Below are 19306 nucleotides of genomic sequence, written 5' to 3'. Positions count from 1 at the left end.
TTCTAAAAACCCACTGCACTTGTTCCGAATGTGACCCTTGCTTGTTCAGCAACACTCGTTTAACTGGACATGGAGAATATCATGTTAAAAAAAAAAAAAAGGTTAGTGGCACTGTAAGGTTTTCGTCAAACAGTGACAATCTGTCATTCTGCATTCTAAGATTGTTCAGACACGACACAGCATTCTCAATGCTTTTGCTTACTCGACAGATTGCACTTTGAAAATAAACAACCTCCACCTCGACTTCTGAGACACCGCAAGCGCCAAACAATCTCAAATTGAAATGTGCAGACTCACCCCGATTTCAAGTCCTCAGCTGAGAACCGAGCCGGACCCTCCCCGAATGACGTGTTTAGCACACACCGACCCGCTTTTAGCCTCACGACTCGGGCTGAGCTCATTAACGGTTGAAGTGCACGTGCGACACAAACTCCTCTCAGTCGTGTCATGACCGGGATCACAAGAAGATCCAAATGACAAGGAAACAAACAGAACTTGGCACACAAATAGCAAAAGCTATATCAGGCTGAAGCGACGATTGTCCATTGTGGATGAGACGACGACGATGACGTGTCTGTCTGAGAACGGTGCTAAGTGTCATGTTGGAATTTGCGCATGAATGAATGTTGCACTTTATTTAGAATCGCGATTTGCAGATTTGGTGAATCAGCTGCAACGTGTTGTTGTTGTTGTTGTTGCGGCGGTGGCAGGTTGGGTGTCCTGCCCAGAGATTGGCAAGCAGCCACTTGGCGCTGAGAGGAGGGTGAGTTGGGGTGGGGGTCGGGAGGACTGACTGACAGGAACAGTGGCAACGCAACAACAAGCCGACGTACAAAAAAAAATAAGTCTACTGCTGGACAAAAGTCCGCATTGATTTCAGTGAAGCTGAGCGGTAACCTTGTCTAATTAAAAAAAAAAGGAGCTTTTCCTCCATTTCGGGGCAGGAAATTACCAAACTTTTTGGCTGGATGTCAGTCGCTCTCTGAGTTTCGGTATTGGCGCCAGTGATCGGTAACCTGTCACCTGTGACTTGCGAGGGTTCAGTCCGGGTCGGCAACTTTTTGGAAACTGAGAGCTGCTTCTTGAGTATCCATTCAATGTGAAGGCCAGTGGTCCCCAGCCTCCTGGCCGGGCCCGGTACTGGTCCGTGGGCCACTTTGGACCGGGCTGCGTGAGGCCACACAAATGGAAAAAAAACAAAACACTTGCAGTACTATCGTTTTATTTATTATTCAAGGCTGAAAAATATTTTATTTTGAAAAGTGACCGGATTCACTCCGTTACGTCCATCAATGATGGACTCTTGACGCATGTCAAGATGCTAATTGTCTCGGTCGCATTACGCTAATATTGAACCAGTGCTTCTCAATTATTTTATGTTACCCCCCCCCGCTCCAGCACGAAAAAAAACAATTTGCGCCCCCCCACCACCCACTCTCTGCCGCAACTATAAACAACAGAATGACCCGCCCCGTATGTTTTTTGTCTTAAATTTCAACTCTCACCGTTTGAGTTAACAGCCTGCGACAGCACGTCAGCGATAATGATGGAACTGCTCACGCAAGGACTGACTGAGTCACAATTTGTCACCATGAGTTATTGCAATTCCGTTTAAGTTCTGTTGATGTAATTAGCGTTTTTTTTTTCCGTTAACTGTCAAAACAAATCAAGAAGACACCGTGTGACTTGCGTCCGAACAAGCACCGAGCCCCAAAGTGTGTCACATTTGAGATTGGTCTGTAATCCGTAAAAAAAAAAAAATGAATAAATGAAATAACACACGTGGGGGAAAAAAAAAAAATGTAATTGACCAAATTGTAACCAGAGGTTTCGGCCCGATGGCAGCGATGTTTGACGATTAGAGCCGTCAATGGCAGCAAACGAGTGTCGACAGCATATTTTCAGATCAAAGTGAAAATAAAATATTCCAGCAAAAGAACTGGAGTCACCTTTACTTGGCAGTTTTGATTTGTTGTGAGCGCTCTGAGCTAATGAGGAGAGCGGATAAAAATGTCTCACACTTTGGCATGCATATTTCTCCTTTTCGCTCTGTGCTCGAAGAGTACACCTGCACCGTCACGTGACCACCACTTGTACAGATCATCGGAAATGCTTTCTATTTCTGGACAAGTGTCTTTATTAACTTAGAAATGAATATGCAAAGCATCTAAATGACGTTGCTCAACGAAATCTTCACGTTACCTATGCGCTATCTTTGCTACCTGCCATTGATTGGTCCCATACCCCATTGGCTACTACAAGGAACCAATCAGATAGTGCTGTGGGCGGGCCAATCTGTTTCTTCAGGCAGGGCCACGAGCACGGGGGGGGGGGGGGGGGGGGGGGGAGAGAGCGTGCGAGAGAGCGATGTGCTGTAGCAAGCCAAAATATACCTGCGTTTACTTGAAAGTTAATTCATTCACTCCCAGCCGAGTAAAAAAATATAAAAAGGATCTTTAGCCGTCAATGGCAGTAAATGAGACAAAATAAAAGGCGGATGCCAATAATGGGAAAAATGCCAAATATCGGCCCCGATAATCGGTCTGTCACTAATATGAAGTAAGGTGTTTCCAGGGGATGCCGGGACGTTTTCCCGTGCTGTTGCAGAAGCATATTTAAATATAGCAAGTGATGCCATGTAAATGCGATCCCAGTCATCAACTCTCTGAACAGCCCAGATGCTTTTTCCGCCCTGGCTCGGAGACACACAATAATGACATCATGTTAAACGGACACAGCTTTGCTCTTTGCACTTTTTTCTCATGCATGATTATTCTCTGACAAGTCTTGTGTTCGCTTTTTGAAACGCTGCGCAGGCCGCTTTTCCCTCAAGGTGCTTTAGTGCTCACGCTCTTTTGCAACGAGGGCAGAATGGCGTCCTTGAGTCCGTTCTTTTTGTACAATAATATGCAAATGAGCGTGGTTGACGGGCAAGTGCTCTGCACTGAATGCAGTGTGTGTGTGTGTGTGTGTGTGTGTGTGTGTGTGTTGTGGGAAAGACATCAATCAGATGTTGGTGTCATTCATCGTAACGTAACACACATTGGTCAGGCAAGAACTGTTCTGGAGAAAAAGTCAGTCCGTTTATTGAATCCAGCACATCTTCTAAAAGTCCAACGTTGGCTGTTCAATATTTTGTTCATGACTTGGAATTTTCCCAAATGCCGTGTTGTCTAAAAATATGCCGTTTCATTTTTGACCTAGTATTCCTCAACAGCTAAATCTAACTCTGCAAGAAAAAAAAATGGTCTTATCTTTTTCGAGTGACACACTTGATTTGAGGATGGATGTGTTTTTTTTTTCATCGCACTGCAGCGGCCGCGATTATGTTTTCTTGGCACTTTCTTGTTTGAAGGAACTCGTTGTCGTCGTCTCGTCCAGCTGGGTCTTGGCCTCACGTCACGCTCGGTGGACCGTCGCAAACAGTCTCGTACGCCTCCTGTGGCCTCTCAGCTCATTTCGTTTGCCGGGCAAATTGCTAAGAGCAGGAAACGTATCGAGCTAATTTCCTGTCCAAGCTAATTTCCTACACGAGACAACCAGGTTGCATTTGGAGAGTAACAGATTGTCCAGATTATCTTTGTGTGTATCCCGCTTAGTGACACTTTGTTAGCCTGGCGAAAATGGCCTTTTGTGCAACGTTTAGACCTGCTTCCACCTCCTTGCCGACTGCCGACTGCCAATGTCGTCGTTGGAATTATGCTAAAGCAAGAGACATGCTGTACCTTCTTTAAACAAACCCCCCCCCAGAAAAATCGAAAAGGTCTTCAGTGTAAACAAACTCTCCACCGCGTAAACTCTGCGCTCTTAAGAGTTCAGAACCAAAAGGCTGCACACAACACCAACAATTCCTTATATAGCGTGCTTTCTTGCTCGAGCTCACGAAGTGAGCAAAACCAGATTGCCCGAAGGGATAAATTGAAGACAAGGGGAGTAGGTTTTACTTTTTTACTTGCCGACTTAAACTCATGGGGAGAAATGGCAATTGTGTTTTGTTCTTACTGACTTTTTTGTTTAATGAGGGAGGTTTAATTATTGATTGATTGATTGATTTATTTATTTATTTAAATATTTATGTAATTATTTTTTGTATCTATTTATTTAATTATTTATTTAATTATTTCTTTAATCATTTATTTATTTATTTATCAATTTATTTATTTAATTATTTATTTAATTATTTATTTGTTTATTTATTTATTTATCTATTCATTTATCTATTTATTTATCTATTTATTTAATTATTTATTTATTTATTTTTTTTTTGTTTGTTTTAATGGCGGGTGGTTGCTTTTTGTGATTCTGTTCTGAAGAGGGTCTCGCGTGCGGTCATCGGATGGCAGAGTTGCATCGCTTTGACTGAGAGCTCAGCACAGCTTTTGAGTTGAAGATGCAGATTAGAGGGGTGAACTTTGGCTTGGTTACGTCGAGGGAGACAAATGGTAAGACGTAAGAAGTCAGTGAGGTTGAGGCATGTATGTGTCGCGTTAACGTGTCGCGGTCGGGATTGTCACGATTGTCAGAAAAGATGACGCAGTTGATGGAGTGAACGAGGATTTCCGTGTCGTGAGTCGGCGTCGTTCACGGGGGCGTGTCTTACTTGGACGTCTGTTAATGAATTATTAAATTGTTATATTAATGATATTTGATAGATTCAAAATTGACTTTAATTTGCTGCCTTTTGTCTTTTTTTTTTGTTTGTTTTTCAGAAAAACTGAATGCAGCCTGCGTTTCCAACTGACTTTTTTTAAATCCAAAATTCCCAACCTAAAAAGAAGGCAACTTTCCTGACAGGTAAGTGAAGTAAATCTCTTACAAGCACAGTTCGAATGTTCTAGTCTTCAAATCTGGAATAATCCAGTGCAATGTGTTTATTAATTTAGCAATGTCAGTCGCAATGATTTCTTTTTATTTATTTTTTTTTAAATTCAATGGATATTTTGTCACTCTGTCACAAGGAAATATTATAATCCCTTGAGACGCGGCGAAAGTATGTCAAAGTTGCAAGTAACTGCACGTCCCTTTTTTGCTCTTCGGGCAGTCTTGTTTACTACTTGCTACACGCATCTTACGGTTAACGCAACTTTCTTAGCTACAGAGGTGCGGTACTGCCAACTTGGAATAAAAAATGTCGGACTGGCAAATGCGTTTGAACGCGTTTGCGAGTACGTTCGAATGTAGTTGAATATGTTCGACCGTACTCACCTTTTTTTTTTTAATTTTTTTTTTTGCCAGCGTAATACCTATCTGTTTGAAATTTAAACATTGTTTATTTTTATTATTAGTAATTTTATGGTTTTATGTTTGAAGTGCATAATGTCACCGGGTATTGACTTGTTCACCGTGGTGTTTGAAAAAAAAAAAAGGCTTATTTTATTTTATTTTATTTTTTTAGCTCACCAATGCGCTTGGAAATTAATTAAATAAACATTATTTATTCGTAATGTTATGGTTTTATCTGCCTTGCATGATTTATGTTTGGTATTTCATGACTTATTTTAATGCGCCGTTTTGTGAAACAATGCCAATGAATCTCCTTAGCTTTAAACCCGAAATGACGCCATAGAAAAAAAATTTTTTTTCCCCCACACAAATAAGTGCCTGCCGATGGTTGACGGCAAAGCGGTTGGGAATGTTTCAAGGGTTTGTTTTTTTCACATCGTTATCTCCTGAATGCTGATTCACTGATAGTGCATCCATTAGTTGGCCTCAACAACTCCCTTAAATGGGGCACCAACCTTTTTTTTTTCTTTCTTTTGAATTACCCTGAGGAACGTCATTCGTGCATTTCGGGGGTTGTCTGGGAAAAAAAATTCCCTTTAAAAAATAAATAATAATTTTAAAGACTAGTGTGGTCTTAATCACGACTGTCAAGGAATATATATATATATATATATATATATATATATATATTATATATATATATATATATTATATAAAAAATATGAAGATGAGAAAAACAAAACCGACCGCCCCTGGGATTTGAGCAGCCTTTTTTTTTTTTTTAATGATGTGTTTCGGTGACTGTGGCTTTGCTGAAAGCTCTGCAGTGCGAAAGTCAGACCGTATTGACCTGGCGCTGTGGATCCATTAAGATTACACTCTGTTGACTCATCGTAGCTCTTTAAGTTACTCTCCGTATTGATTGATGCATTTCCCCGCTGTGATTGTCCTTGATAAATGCATTAGCATGTGTCCGCTGCTTTTTTTTTTTGCCTCCAGTCTTCTACTGCACCAATGTTCCCTGAGTGGCCGTGTGCTATCTATCCCCATTAAAACCGGATAACGTTCCACTTTTCAGATCGCCTCGTAGTGGTCCGAATCAATTAAGCCAGAGAAAGTGCGTTACTTTGGGGAATTGTAGCAGGAACGTAGCAAATAAAAAAAAATAAAAAAATGCTCTGCCCTTGAAGCCCCCAAAGGGAGACGAGGTCAAAGCAGATCAATGACTGAGTGGCTGTCGGGAACATGTGTTCTCACCCCCCCCCATCTTAAAAGATGACTATCCCCATAAGGCTCCAACAAAATGACTGCAAGAAGTGGCAGCTGTGAAGAGGGGAGAGTTTCCAAATGACCACAATGATGACGAGGGATCACTCGCCAAAGTTTTGCATGCCAGGATGGCCGAGTGGTCTAAGGCGCCGCGTTCCGGACGCAGTCTCCCCAGGAGGCCTGGGTTCAAATCTCGTGGCTGCCAGGATGGCCGAGTGGTCTAAGGCGCCGCGTTCAGGACCCAGTCTCCCCAGGAGGCCTGGGTGCGAATCTCGAATTTCCCCATTGTGGGACTAATAAAGGCATTATTATTATTATTATTATTATTATGCTTCCTAAGCGTTGATCTCATTTTGCCACAATTTTTCAATTCTGTGGCGAGTCGTGCATTTCATAAGTAGGCCTTCAGTGAAGTCCTACTCCGTCCGACTTGAATAAATCCTCCGTCATTTGTGACACTACAGCTGGACAAATAATATACAGATAGGCACTTGGCGACTTAGCTTCTCTTGAAAAGTCTGTCTTGAAAATGGCCTCGCAAGTGCATCTGCAATTAAATCCACAATTTTCCCTCCTTCCACGTTGTGGTTTAAAAAAGCAAGAATATATTTTAGATTATCAAACGGTCGCCAGTGACGACTCTCTGTTGCGTTGATTCCGCCTAGCCCCGCCCCCTCACGAGTGACTATCCAATCACAAGACGCGTTTACGTTTTATTTAACATGACCCGATGAAAACAATAAATACATCTGCCTTCGTGCTTGTTGGCGCTGACTTCACTGCTTCCGCCATTTTGTTTTTGCGTTGTTATAAGATCTCGGGTAAAAAAACGTTCTCAAAAGTATCGATACATGGTTTTATAAATCGTGGAAATGCAAAGAACTGGAAAAAAAAAATTGGCATTGGGATGATTGAAGAAAAAAAAAATGTCTGATGGATTTTTGGAGCCAGTGTCGTGTTCCAAAATAATTCACGCTGGTAAATACTTGAATGGCAATTTAGCGTGAAGCAAATGAGAAGCGGCGTCACGAGAGTTGGGATTTTAAGTCCTTCAAAATCGCCGCAGGTCAGCGCCGCGCAAAATCCATGAAAAGCTTTGCACAAATCTGATTTAATTCCACGGGAATTAAACGTCTGTCAATTTGCAGCTTAAAACGAATGCAAGTGTGATTATTTTTTCATTTTTTATTTTTTTCCCCGAGCCATTAGCTCCCAACTAGCTCAGATACGGTGATTACTTTCTGCTAAATTATTCCAGTTAATACAAATCCATCTTAGCGATTTCCGTTGTTCTATTATTCATCGAGTGCCAGGATGAAATCAACACCGAGGGCCGCATTGGTTTGAATTCGTATCCAATTACGGTCACGTTATGGGCGCTTTCCGATTTATTGCTTTCGAGGCCTTGAATCTGGCCTCCCGTTGTTTTGGACCGTGCGGCCAACCTTGTGCTGTCCGGGTCTTTCAACTTTCAGCTGTTCCCGCTTTGACCCACCTGTGGTTTTTCCTGTCAAGGCCGGCTGAAAAAATTGGTTCTCATGCTTTCAAGTTAAACTGAAGTGACTCGATGATAGACATGAGAATATTTTTCTTGGGCACGTAAAAAAAGAAATCGTCTCCGACCAAAGCGACCGAATCGGGCCTATTGTCTTGTCTTGTGTCGCTGTTGCGAGACAAACTTGTTGTGACTTTGCTTCTGCTGGACCGCGTTCATCTTCCATGTTTTTTCAGCTGTGTTGACATGCCAGCTCCATGGAACTGGAAGGGTGGGGTGGATACCTTCCTCCGATCCAGACGAGTGTGTCCGTTTTTTTTTTTTTTGGTTCCATAATTCGTTTTTTCGTTGCACTCGCATGCTGTTTTGCTGTTTCATAATAAAGGCTTCCGAGTCCGCTTGTAATTTAGTTTGGGGATCAAGGTTTAAAATAAATAAATTAATTAATTAATTAATTAATTTGCAAAGCAAACATTATCAAAGAGAGGTTTTCAGTTTGAACCTACCGAAAGAAAGAGTCGGTTCTTCTTAAACCAGAAAAAAAAAAACATTTCACATCAAGCTTTTTCAGTTTATTTATTTATATTTTTATTTATTTATTTATTTTTATTTTTATTTATCTATTTGTATTTATTATTAACAGCATTTGAACATGGGCTGGTTAGGTCATCCGAATCACCGGTTTCTGAGCAAAAAGTGGAGAAAATAAGCTTTTTTTTTTCTTCCATTTTTTTGGTGAAAAAGGAGAACAGTGACTGACGCAAATTTTTCTGCGATACCACAAACTATAAAACGAGACCGAGGAAGGGATTTTGACGGCAAAATAATTTATTTACAGATATAGACTCGAGATATAACATCGGTGGTCATTTTGTTGGAATCTCCGAAAGTCCAGAGAGAAAAAAAAAATGTAATGCACTCTAAATTACCCAGAATGCACTTGTAAAAGTCGTAAGCATCGATGATCACTCGCCAAGTTAATTCCGTTGACATTTCTCTCCTTAATTATCGCCATGACGACCCAAGAATCTACCAGTCGACAAATACAAACGTCCGCGGTCGCGAACGAGTTCAAATAATTCCAATTTGTCCGAAATTGGCTGCATAAAATGAAGCCAACCTCTCCGACAGTTAGCGGGATAGCGTAGCATGCAAACGACACACGTTATTGACGAATATGAAATTTGGAGCTGCTGCGATCGGAGCTAATCCCTCATCTGTGTTGCGCAGCACATGCCGGGATTGCTGATCCGTCAGAGTCGACTCATCGGGCGTCAAGCCTCGCTTGCTGTTTTATTGATCGCTTTCGGTGTTCACTTTAGGCGAGTAATTTGTAATCTGTATGCGGGTAATGCAACAAGACACATGCATGGACAGGAACATGTTTTTTTTTTCCTTCAAAATTTCAGTCGACTCCCGAAGGATGCTTCACTGATTTTTGTCCCCATTTATGTTCCGAGAATCACGTATCTGCCGTCCCGCCTCAGCAAAGTCAACCAGGGGATCAGGAGAATTTTAATGAGCCTAATGAGTTAACAAACTGTCTATAAATAACCACAGCGTTGGCATTTTGCTTTTGATCTTCATGCGCTTGTTGCGTAGCCACGTTTCGGCAAAGCTCACAAGCGCTGATCCCTCGCACTCCTGCTTTTGCCCGGCATTCATTATCTGAAGTTGTTGTCTTTATTAAAACAAAATAGCGACAAGTCTTTTGCATTCCTGACTGCCTTGAGTCTGAATCAGAATCAAAATGCCCTTTATTGTCTATCCAGTCCAAATATAATAAATCATTTAATTAAATATAGCAATTAAATTAATTCAAGATTAAATAATTAAATCATAAATAAAAAAAAAAACAACTACAGGTCGAAGTGCAACAAATAACTACCGTAATTTCCGGCCTATAAGGTCACACACCTGCATATAAGCCGCAGAGGGATCACTGTTTTTTGAAAAAAATAAAAATAAAAATGCTATACAAGCCGCACCAGGCTAAAAGAAAGGAAAAAAAGAGGAAAAAAAAAACTAATTTTGAAAAGATTTATTTAGTGTATTTCCTGAACTATAGAGCGCCCCTAGTGGCGAAATAAAAATCAACAGAAAAGCTGCACCATTGTATTAGCCGCACGGTTCAAAATTTGGGAAAAAAAATACGTTAATTGTTCAGCTCTGCCGTGTCGAGTGCGCAGAGGAACTCGTCATTAATTGAGCACCTGCACTTTTTTGACGTCTACATCAACAGTATCGATATCGGAAACTGTAACCGTCCTGTGACAAATGTCTCCCGCAGTCTAAACTCGAAGCGACCGGTGACTCGGCGCATTTCACGCCACTGAGTAAAAATACCAAATTACACTTCAAAGGACAAATTTTGGTCCGAACGTAAGCGATGTGAGCTGTAGCAAGGATTGCTGTCATTTCGTGGCGTTGCGATTTCACGTCTCTGCATCGGAAGCATCGGCGATGGACTGTTAATGAGGGTCAAAGCGTTCTGCTGTGACCTCTTAATTAGTATGCGGAGCGAGCCAATGCGGCGTTGGCGTATTCCGTCACGCTTAGAACGTGCGTCCGACATCACTTGAGCAACCTCTCAATTCTTCGCCGAATATCTCAACGGTGACGGCTTCGCAGTGGGAAGACCGGCTGATGCCAAAATCAGACCGATTCGTGTGAAGTCATGTTTCTGGTTTGGGGACGGATCAACAAGTCTTGGCCCATGTCGATATTTTTTGTGATCTTTTGTGAGCCACAATAGCTCAAAGAAACAACACGCTGTGGAAACCCCCCCCCCCCCTTCTCCGCCCACCTTATTACAATGTCACAGTGAATTTATGCTCCTGGTGTGCTTTTGATAAGATTTTGCCGCCACCATTGGAGCAATCCTTGTAATTAATTTTGCTTTAATTGCATGTAGTAGTTGTAACCGGTCGGAACGAAAACAATAGAAGGGTCGCGATTTGCTCCAGTCGCTCAAATGTGCTATTTAAAGCAGCACTTGTCTCGCCACATGCGCTGCGCTGCATTTTACGGCTCGAGCTATCGAATGTCCGCCAGTGCTCGCGGCTGTTGAATGATGGCGTTTGCTTTTCAATTGCAAGTCCTTATGCAACATGCCGTGATTGTTAATATTTAATCGGACAAAATGACAATCGAAAATATTCAGTTTGAATTCGTCACTGTGCTCGTGTGCAGTAAAATCATTACGGCCATTAAAAAAAAAAAAAAAAGGCTTGTAAATAATGAATGGTAATGACACTCGTAATGCAAAGTGTGAACCGGCAGAGCAAAAATAAATCTCCCCCGCCAAATGTGGCTTCATTGAAAGCCCTTAGATTGGTGGCTATTCAATCAATTTAGTCCTTAAATTGTCCTTTTATTGTTATTTATGAACATATTGGAACAATGGAGTAGTGAAGTCCAACATACTTTGCTTACAAGTCACCCACTGAGGAAATGTCTTTTTTTATCACGTTTGGTATGCGGGGAATCAGCGGTATTTCGAATCACAGACGCTTTGGCCACAGTTTTTCTTTTGAAAGATAACACAACATAGATCACATTTTATGAACTGTCACAAAGCATTCGTTCAAGATGCATGCGCATATTTCCGGCACACCGTGACATCACTCTCGTGGTTATGTTCTATCCTTATATGTAGAAAAACTGCTCTGATAACTCGAAAGTAGTGATAGACCGATTATCGTCATTTTGCCGATTATCGGCATCGACCTTTTTTGTTTTAACTTTCAAGGCCGATAAATTAAAAGCTGGTTTATTTTGGCTCGCTGCAACACACTTCTCTCTGTGCTGCGCTCGTGGCCTCGCCTGCAGAAGCAGATTAGCCTGCCCACAACACCATCTCATCCTTGTAGCAGCCAATCAGCAGTAAGCTGCCTGTTTGCTTTATCATCACGTGTCACTACGGGAGAGGTCCGGCGAGCGGAGGAAGGTAAAGTGACAGGTTTTCCAAGATCTAAAAAAGCTTTAGCATGTTGTAATACTAATAATAAGTAATAATAATGTAATAAACATTTTAATTAAGTCAAGTTTGGGTGTTTTTATTTTTTCCAATTTTGTTTCCAAATATTTTCTGGAAACGATTCTCGGCTTCAAATATCGGTTATCGGCCTCCGTGACTACTAATAATCGGTATCGTATCGGCCCTGCAAAAAGGCATATTGTTCCATCACAAAGCAAAGTTGTGTACGCCAGTGTGATGTCACATCTTTTGTAAACTGGCTGAAGCTCCACGAGTCCCTCGTCGAAATCAGTTTTAATCGCAAAGCCGAAGCATTTGGATGTAAGCATGGCAGAAACGACGCGGTTCGTTATCACTTTCAGTCACCCGGCTCCCCTCGAGCTCAACGCCATTCTTGTGCGGGTCCATTCATAGGCTTTGATCCTTCTCGTCATTATTTGCCAGAAAAGGCGCAGAATGTTGTGCACTGATAGCGGAGTGCAGACGTGATGGAGGAAAATGAATAGTTTGTGCTTTGGGAGTTTAGAGCAGTTGTGTGTTGGACTTCCCACCCTGTTTTACTGAACACAAAATACAAAAACAAACCTTACAAGTAAGCTCAACGTGCACCAGCATTGCTATTGTTCCTCCCTGAGTAGGAGATGGGAGATTTCCGGACGAAAAGCCGCTACTTTAATTCCTTGATTTTCAACCATCCGGCTAATACACCGGTGCGGATTTTCTGTGGATTTTTCTTTCACCATAAGGGGGCGCTCTAAAGTTCAGAAAATACACTAAATAAATCTCGATTTTTCTCTCTTGCATAAAAGCTGAAAATTGTTCTGTCCTACTCTAATTTCTAGTTGTGTTTTTTTCGATTTTTCCGATTTATTGGTGCCTTGTGCTCAGCATTCTGACAGAACTGTTTGCACTTTCATGCTGTGCCACAGCTGGCTCGTTAAGCGACAACTGCGTACCCTTTACGTTAAACTTCAAACCCCGGTCCAAGCTGGCGGGCGTCTCCCGCCTCTGTCAAATCCCCACACTTTTGGAAGAGGTTACTGTGACCTTCCTCGCTGTGCGTTTTCTCGCGCTGCTGTTTTCTTCTCATCGAGTTCTAACTGGCCTTGCCTTATCTTAATCTGACCTTCTCTGCCCTTAAATAAGGTATTCTCCTGGTTCTTATCAGGAAGACCGTAGATGGGCTCACAACGTAATAGCGGTGAACAACCTGTCCTGTCTGGATGAGTGGCTTGTTTCTGTGCCAAAGGTTTGACGCGCTAAATTAACACCAGAGATAATTGCGGTCTCTCGAACCAACAGTGACGGACGAGGATGACAAAGCAGGAAAGGGTCCAAATGATTTCCGAGGCATGCGATGAACAGCTGGCGGCTGATGAATCAGCGCCGCGTCTCCACCGATATTTTTTTGCTCCTCGCCTACAAAACAATGCGCTCGCATTCGTAGATGAAAGGCCGTCACGGCAGGTCGGCCGTACGTAAGGGTGTCTAACCACAGGCACTTTTCTCGGAAGCCGTGTCACCCGAGATGCCGTCGCCGGCTGTTTGTGAACGGTTATTTGACGGCGTTACGAAACGTCAACAAGGCCAACTAGCGGAATACGTAGAACATCTTGCATTTTTATTGATCATTCTCGGTAGTTGTCAATAAAATAATTAGTTGACAATAGGTGGCTTGAAGGCCTCGGGCCAATAGCGCACTATTTGTATTGTGAAATCTGCCTGGCAACACCAGCTAGCTGAATTCTGATTGGATAAAAACTTTCACCAAAAAATACAACACTAATATGACGTGAATGTGAAGAATATGGTTATAATTTCTTGATTATGTTCGGCCATCCGAGAAGGCCTTGACCGCCCACCACGGGGTTCTTGTCTTGTCTTCACTGTAGACGACATTGCGATCCAGATGGCAGCACAAATGTCGGGGGCCGCATACTTTTCACGACGTCGTCTGCCAGCTGCATGAGCAGTCAGAATGCACAGCCGGCCAACGGGAGATGACCGCTCTAAGCTCATTTAGCACAAAATAAGCACAATAGAGCAAACAGCTGAAAAAGCTTGTCGTCGTATTTAAAAAAAAAAAAAATCTTTTGAACGCTTCACTTGCAATGCCCGACATTTGCTTTGGTTTCGAAGCCGTCACTCAAAGAACCGACCGTTTTTATTTGTTTCTCATGTCAAGCAACTGTGAATAAAATGTTTGAAAACAAACATTAAACAGTGGAAACTCTGATGCTTTGAGTTTGAATGTCAGGCTTTCTTCAAAACTTTTTTTTTCTGCTTTTATTTGGTTTTGGTTTTGGTGGAAATTAGTTTCCAGTCATTTCTCGTCAATATTCGCTGATACTCTGAACAGCGAGACCACATCACAAGCTGACTTTCACCTTCCGGGTAGGAGTCATGTCAGGCCTGTGTGCGTGTGTGTGTGTGGAGATACTTTGAGGACACGGATGACAACACTTTAAGTGTCGTAAACTCAGACGTGGCCGCCCACCGCCTCTCTGCAAGAAAAATTTCGTGAACCTCGTCGTCCGCTTTGCACCGCACGCGACGTGTTCAGTCGCGTTTCTTTGATGGTCCCGGAATCGTTCATAATTGTGCGTTCAATGTTCATTTTCTGTTTCAAACGTTGGAATGTGCTCATAACATCTTTCCTCTGTTGTTTAAAAGCTGAAACTGTGACGCGTGTTGTCTTGAACGTGACATTTTGCCGACCAAAACGTTTTTTTTTTCTTCCCGCATTGAACTAATTTGCAGTTGTTTGTGTGTTCTGATGAAACTGTGTTGCGTAAAGCGCCATGCGTCATGTTTTGTTCTATTCTTAATAGTGCTGTCTAGCGATTAATTTTTTTTTTAATGAATTAATCGCAAAGAATTCCATCATTAATTACGATGAATCCAATTTTTAATGACTTTTTTTGTGAAGCTTGTAACATGTATTGCCTTGAATAATATCTTGGAATTAATGTAAGATCACCAAATTTTAAGTGTATTTTGATTCAAAGACTGTTCTAAAAAAGTAAAAGTAAATAAATTAAAGTAAATAAAACTGAGTTAATATTTTTAACTGCATTAAAAAAAAAAATTTTTTTTTTTAACTCATTCACTGCCATTGACGGCAGAAGACGTCAAAGATCCAATTTTTTTCCTTTTTAAAAATTGTTTTTAATTTTTTTTGGGGCGGGGGGGGGGCGTTAATTTGTGTACAGGAGCTTTGAGAGCAGCAGTTCATCTCGTTTTCCGGACCTTTCCGGACGGCTATTTTTCCTGACGTGAATAAAGTAGGTTGTGAACTTTGAGGAAACGGACAAGAACCTCACAGTCCCGAAAAGATACAAACTCTATTGTGCTGCGAAGAATTCAGGAAAAACTCGGCCTAAAAATAGAATCATTTACATTTCAAGCAATGTGTTTATGAGAAAGTAAATACCCCGTACTGTCAGTCTCATGTTTGTATTATATTGGACACACAAATATAAAATCCAATATGTTTATTTTTGTTTATGAAGATATTTATAAAGTCTAAATTGTGGCCCATTTTGAGTATGTCCCACCACGTGATGTCTGTGTGACTGTCTCCTACAATCACGCATTTCGGGTTTCTGGTCGCAGGCGCACTTTAAAAGCCATTGGAGCCGTGTTCGGAGATTTGTTTGAAACGAGCCAGAAAGCGACTCCACTCTTGTCGGAATCTCCGAGAGGGTGACAGCGTATCATTAGGCAGCATGATGACACTGCTAGGCCTCTCGGGGAATTCTCAGCTTTGTCTGACTTCTTTTGTTTGTCACCCGGCGGAGGACTTGATGCGCTCCGATGTTTCGACCGCTACAGAGTTGATCGCACATCTGGGTTTGAACTCGAAGACTGCACAAGCGAGGGGAACGGCCGAGCCTGTCAATCGCAAAGCGCTTTTCCCTCCAGCCGTCTTTGAGAATGCAGCAAACTGAGACCGATTGGATTAAACGTGCCGGCTGGAAATGAGGATGGGAAATAGAAATTTGCCGAGCCTTCGCAAGAGCGTGCGAGCTAATACAACAGGACATGGTGGTTTGTCACTGTCTATTCCGGGCCGTGGATATTGGATAATCCCACCCATCTTCGCGACACGTTTCGCTCTAATCAGTTCCAGCCTCCGAGCAGAAAAACGGCACACCCTCGCACACGCGTCCGCCCTGGTGGCAAACGGTTTAAGGCTCGCCAGCGGTCGGCCCTCCTCTCCCGCTAAATGTCAATCCACTTAAATTTGGATCCAGTAATGAGATGCACGAAGCGTGATTTAACCCGAGATCAGCTGTTTGCAAAGGATTTAAATGTCTAATGTTCAAAGTTAAAAACGTTTGTCGTATTTCTCAAAGAAGATACTTGAGTTGTCCAAGGAAGTGCGCCTCCCGGTGGAAGCAAATGTAAAAGCATGCTAAAAAAGCCAAAAGTCCATTCACGGAATCTCCGGCTGCTGTTTACAGAAAATACTTTAGCGCCAATATTGCGCAACATCGCTGCGAAAATTACCCGACCATTCTAAAACATTTCAGCTCATTATTTACTCTGAAAAGGAGCGCATGTTTGCATTCCTTCAAAATGCATGCTACGCCATTTTTACAAATTTGCAGAGCCGGGCACTTGACCCTTTTTTTGCCAGTCAGTCCCCCGCCCTCCGACTGCGACCTGGGTCCCCTTCCGGCCTCGACCCTTCTGGACTTATTCATAAAAATTGTTGACCCCCGACCCCGTGAGCTTGTCAAAGTTGGCACAATCCAGGGAGGTCCTCTTTGGTCGCAGGATTTTGAAAAAAACCCTCACGGGTCATTCAAAAGCTAACTAGCGGTTGGTTATTTTCCTCCATAGCTTATTTATGAAAAAAAAAAAAGTGGAGCTCTAAGTCATGAAATTATTGTGAATGAAATGAATGCAATAAATCGATCAATGTACATGAGCGCAAAAATGACGATGTCATCAAAATGGTGGAAGCATCATTTTCACACCTCACCCATTTTAAATGTTTTCTGAATTTGACGGGCTGCAGAAAAGTCACATTAACAAAGGCTGTCGTATTTTAATCATTAAAAAGAAATGCTCTAAACTGTCAATTGTCGATCAAATCTCACTTCTCCTATCTAGAAAAATTTGGTACCTTGTCTAGCATTTTCTTTCTGTATTTGCATACGCTGGTAAAAAGGACTCGAGCTGATATCGTCAAAAAAGAGGGCGCATCGAAATGTTCTGAACCGTTTTCATGAAAATAAAAGTGTCCCAACGTGATTCCTTTGAATACGGATTTTAATCGAGTGCGGCGGTGTTTCTCACCAAGTGAACAAATAAAATCTTCCCGTCCAAAAAAGTTTCAGCTTGAATAGATGACCAACATTTTTGTGGAATCCCGGCACTCCCACTTTCGGATGTGTTTTTTTTCGGCCTCTCGTCACCGCACCGACGCAAATTGTTACATTGCATCATGAAAACAAAGCTTTTGCTCTCTCATTGAGCAGTAAATTCACACTTGATTATTTTGTGCCGATAAAGTTAAGATTTAAAAATCTGAAGGATCCACCTCACGTCCACCTCACACTTGGGAGGTTTCAGATAACTACACAAAACTGCATCCTTGAGCAAAAAAAAATAAATAAATAAAAAATCTCGCTTAAAATCTCCGGAGGGTACAATATATCCATCCCACTGAGTTGTCACGGGAATTTTCCTCGTTGAGACGACGAGGCGCTCTAAAGGGGCCACGCCAGCATGAAGTCGTCCACACTCAAGATGTTAAGTCTGAGTTCAAAAAATGAAAAACCAAATCCGCCCTCCTCGCCCTTCAGTTTTCTCTTTGTGACGTGTGTGCACTCCCGGTGGACAACGAGGCGCTCTGATTAACTTTGCCGGACCAAATTGCTATCCACATGCTGGACGTCAAGTTGGTGTGAAAAAAAAGAAAACTATTCTCCATGACGTGTATGCACATACAGCAAGGTGCTCAAGAGCGGCCACACCCCAGCAAATTATCGGGCTAGCTCGCCAACTGAACTTCGCATTTGCGCCAAATAACCTCAAATATGAAAGGAGCCGATCAAGTTCTTATACGGTGGGAGAGGTGCGACTCATGTTGTTTCAGTCGTACCAAACAAATAAATAAAAAAAAAAACCTGGAAAACTGCAGTTTAACGCTATCTCCACAAGGGAGCGCTGTTTGGTTCTGAGACTTTGCACGTTTTTTTTTTTTTTAATAATTATGTTCAACCATGTAACATGTATTTTGTAAAACATTGCACAGGGACTTTAATGTCTTTTGACAATCCTTTTATCATTTGCAGATTCAACTAGTGGGCACTGTCTGCTTCACCAAACAGGGACTCAATGGCTGCCGTGTGCTACGCTAACATGTGAGTTGAACAGAACAGTTGTCTTTGTTTTAGAGAGAGAGAGAGAGAGAGAGAGCGAGAGAGGGGGCACATCATTTTTATGTTTACATTTCTAGATACGGTTTCAACTTATGAGCAGAAAATATTCAGTGGCAGCAAAATAGATTTTTTTTTTTTCCTTTTCCGACAAGACCCATCAGGCTTAATTTCACACTCCGGCATCAACTCAAATGGTTTGAGCCAGCGAGGCGGCGACATATTCATAACTTGTACTCTTTACCCGTCGCGTTTCTGCTCGACTTGACCGGGTTGCCATGGTGGCGGTCTTGAGCTTCCTCCTTCATTTGTGTCCTTCACTTTCTTCAGCTTTTGGTTCACATTTCACTTGGCAGGTCGACGAGGAAGTTTTTTTTGGGCCCGGGGGCTGACAGCTTATTGGCTCCGATGAAAAATGTCAAAGCTATGCGTCTGTCCTTGATAAGAAAAATTGCTATTAAAAGCAAAATCCAAGTTTGAGAGTTTACGATCCCTCCTTTTTTGTTATTTAAATGTTCCAAAAAGTCAACTTTAAGAACTGTTATTTTAATTTTTTTTAAAGCCCCCGCAGTGGAACAGTGTGACTTCCACTCGTAGTGTGCGACTGTGGAAATGCGAGCTTTTCATCTCCATTACCGACTTTAGTAGCGAGGTCGCTGGTCCGAGTGGCAGCAATAAAATTGTGAAGAGAAATTAGGATTGATCTTTTGAAGACATTTTTTCAAACCAGTCAAAATTGTTCATTTGGGAATCGAGCGCTATCAGGGTATCGATTCAAATGTCCAAAATCCATTGGGTTCCATTTGATTTTTTTTGCGTGAAGTTATGTCAATTTATTGGGGAAAAGAAATTATTAAAAGTCGATATATGGTTTTATGAAAAGGAAAATCGATTCCAAGTGATTTATCCATTTTTTTCCCATATTTTGTATGTCCACAAAATGTTATT

The 19306-nt window shown here is 41.9% G+C and overlaps 1 protein-coding gene across 1 annotated transcript in view; it reads left to right on the top strand.

Moving 5' to 3' along the window:
• peak1 (pseudopodium-enriched atypical kinase 1) overlaps positions 1 to 19306 on the top strand; it is a 47527-nt gene that overhangs the window by 6241 nt on the left and 21980 nt on the right. The window contains exons 2-3 of the mRNA XM_088298123.1: positions 4710 to 4794; positions 18275 to 18343. The gene's annotated coding sequence lies outside the window, so the exon portion shown is untranslated. The remainder of the gene's footprint in view (positions 1 to 4709; positions 4795 to 18274; positions 18344 to 19306) is intronic.

This window comes from Idiotropiscis lumnitzeri, chromosome 6, assembly GCF_059441095.1.
Source record: "Idiotropiscis lumnitzeri isolate Australia: NSW breed Sydney's pygmy pipehorse chromosome 6, RoL_Ilum_1.0, whole genome shotgun sequence".
Lineage (NCBI taxonomy): Eukaryota > Metazoa > Chordata > Actinopteri > Syngnathiformes > Syngnathidae > Idiotropiscis > Idiotropiscis lumnitzeri.
The sequence above is the reverse complement of the archived record's forward strand: the minus strand, read 5'-3'. Positions and strand labels throughout refer to the sequence as shown.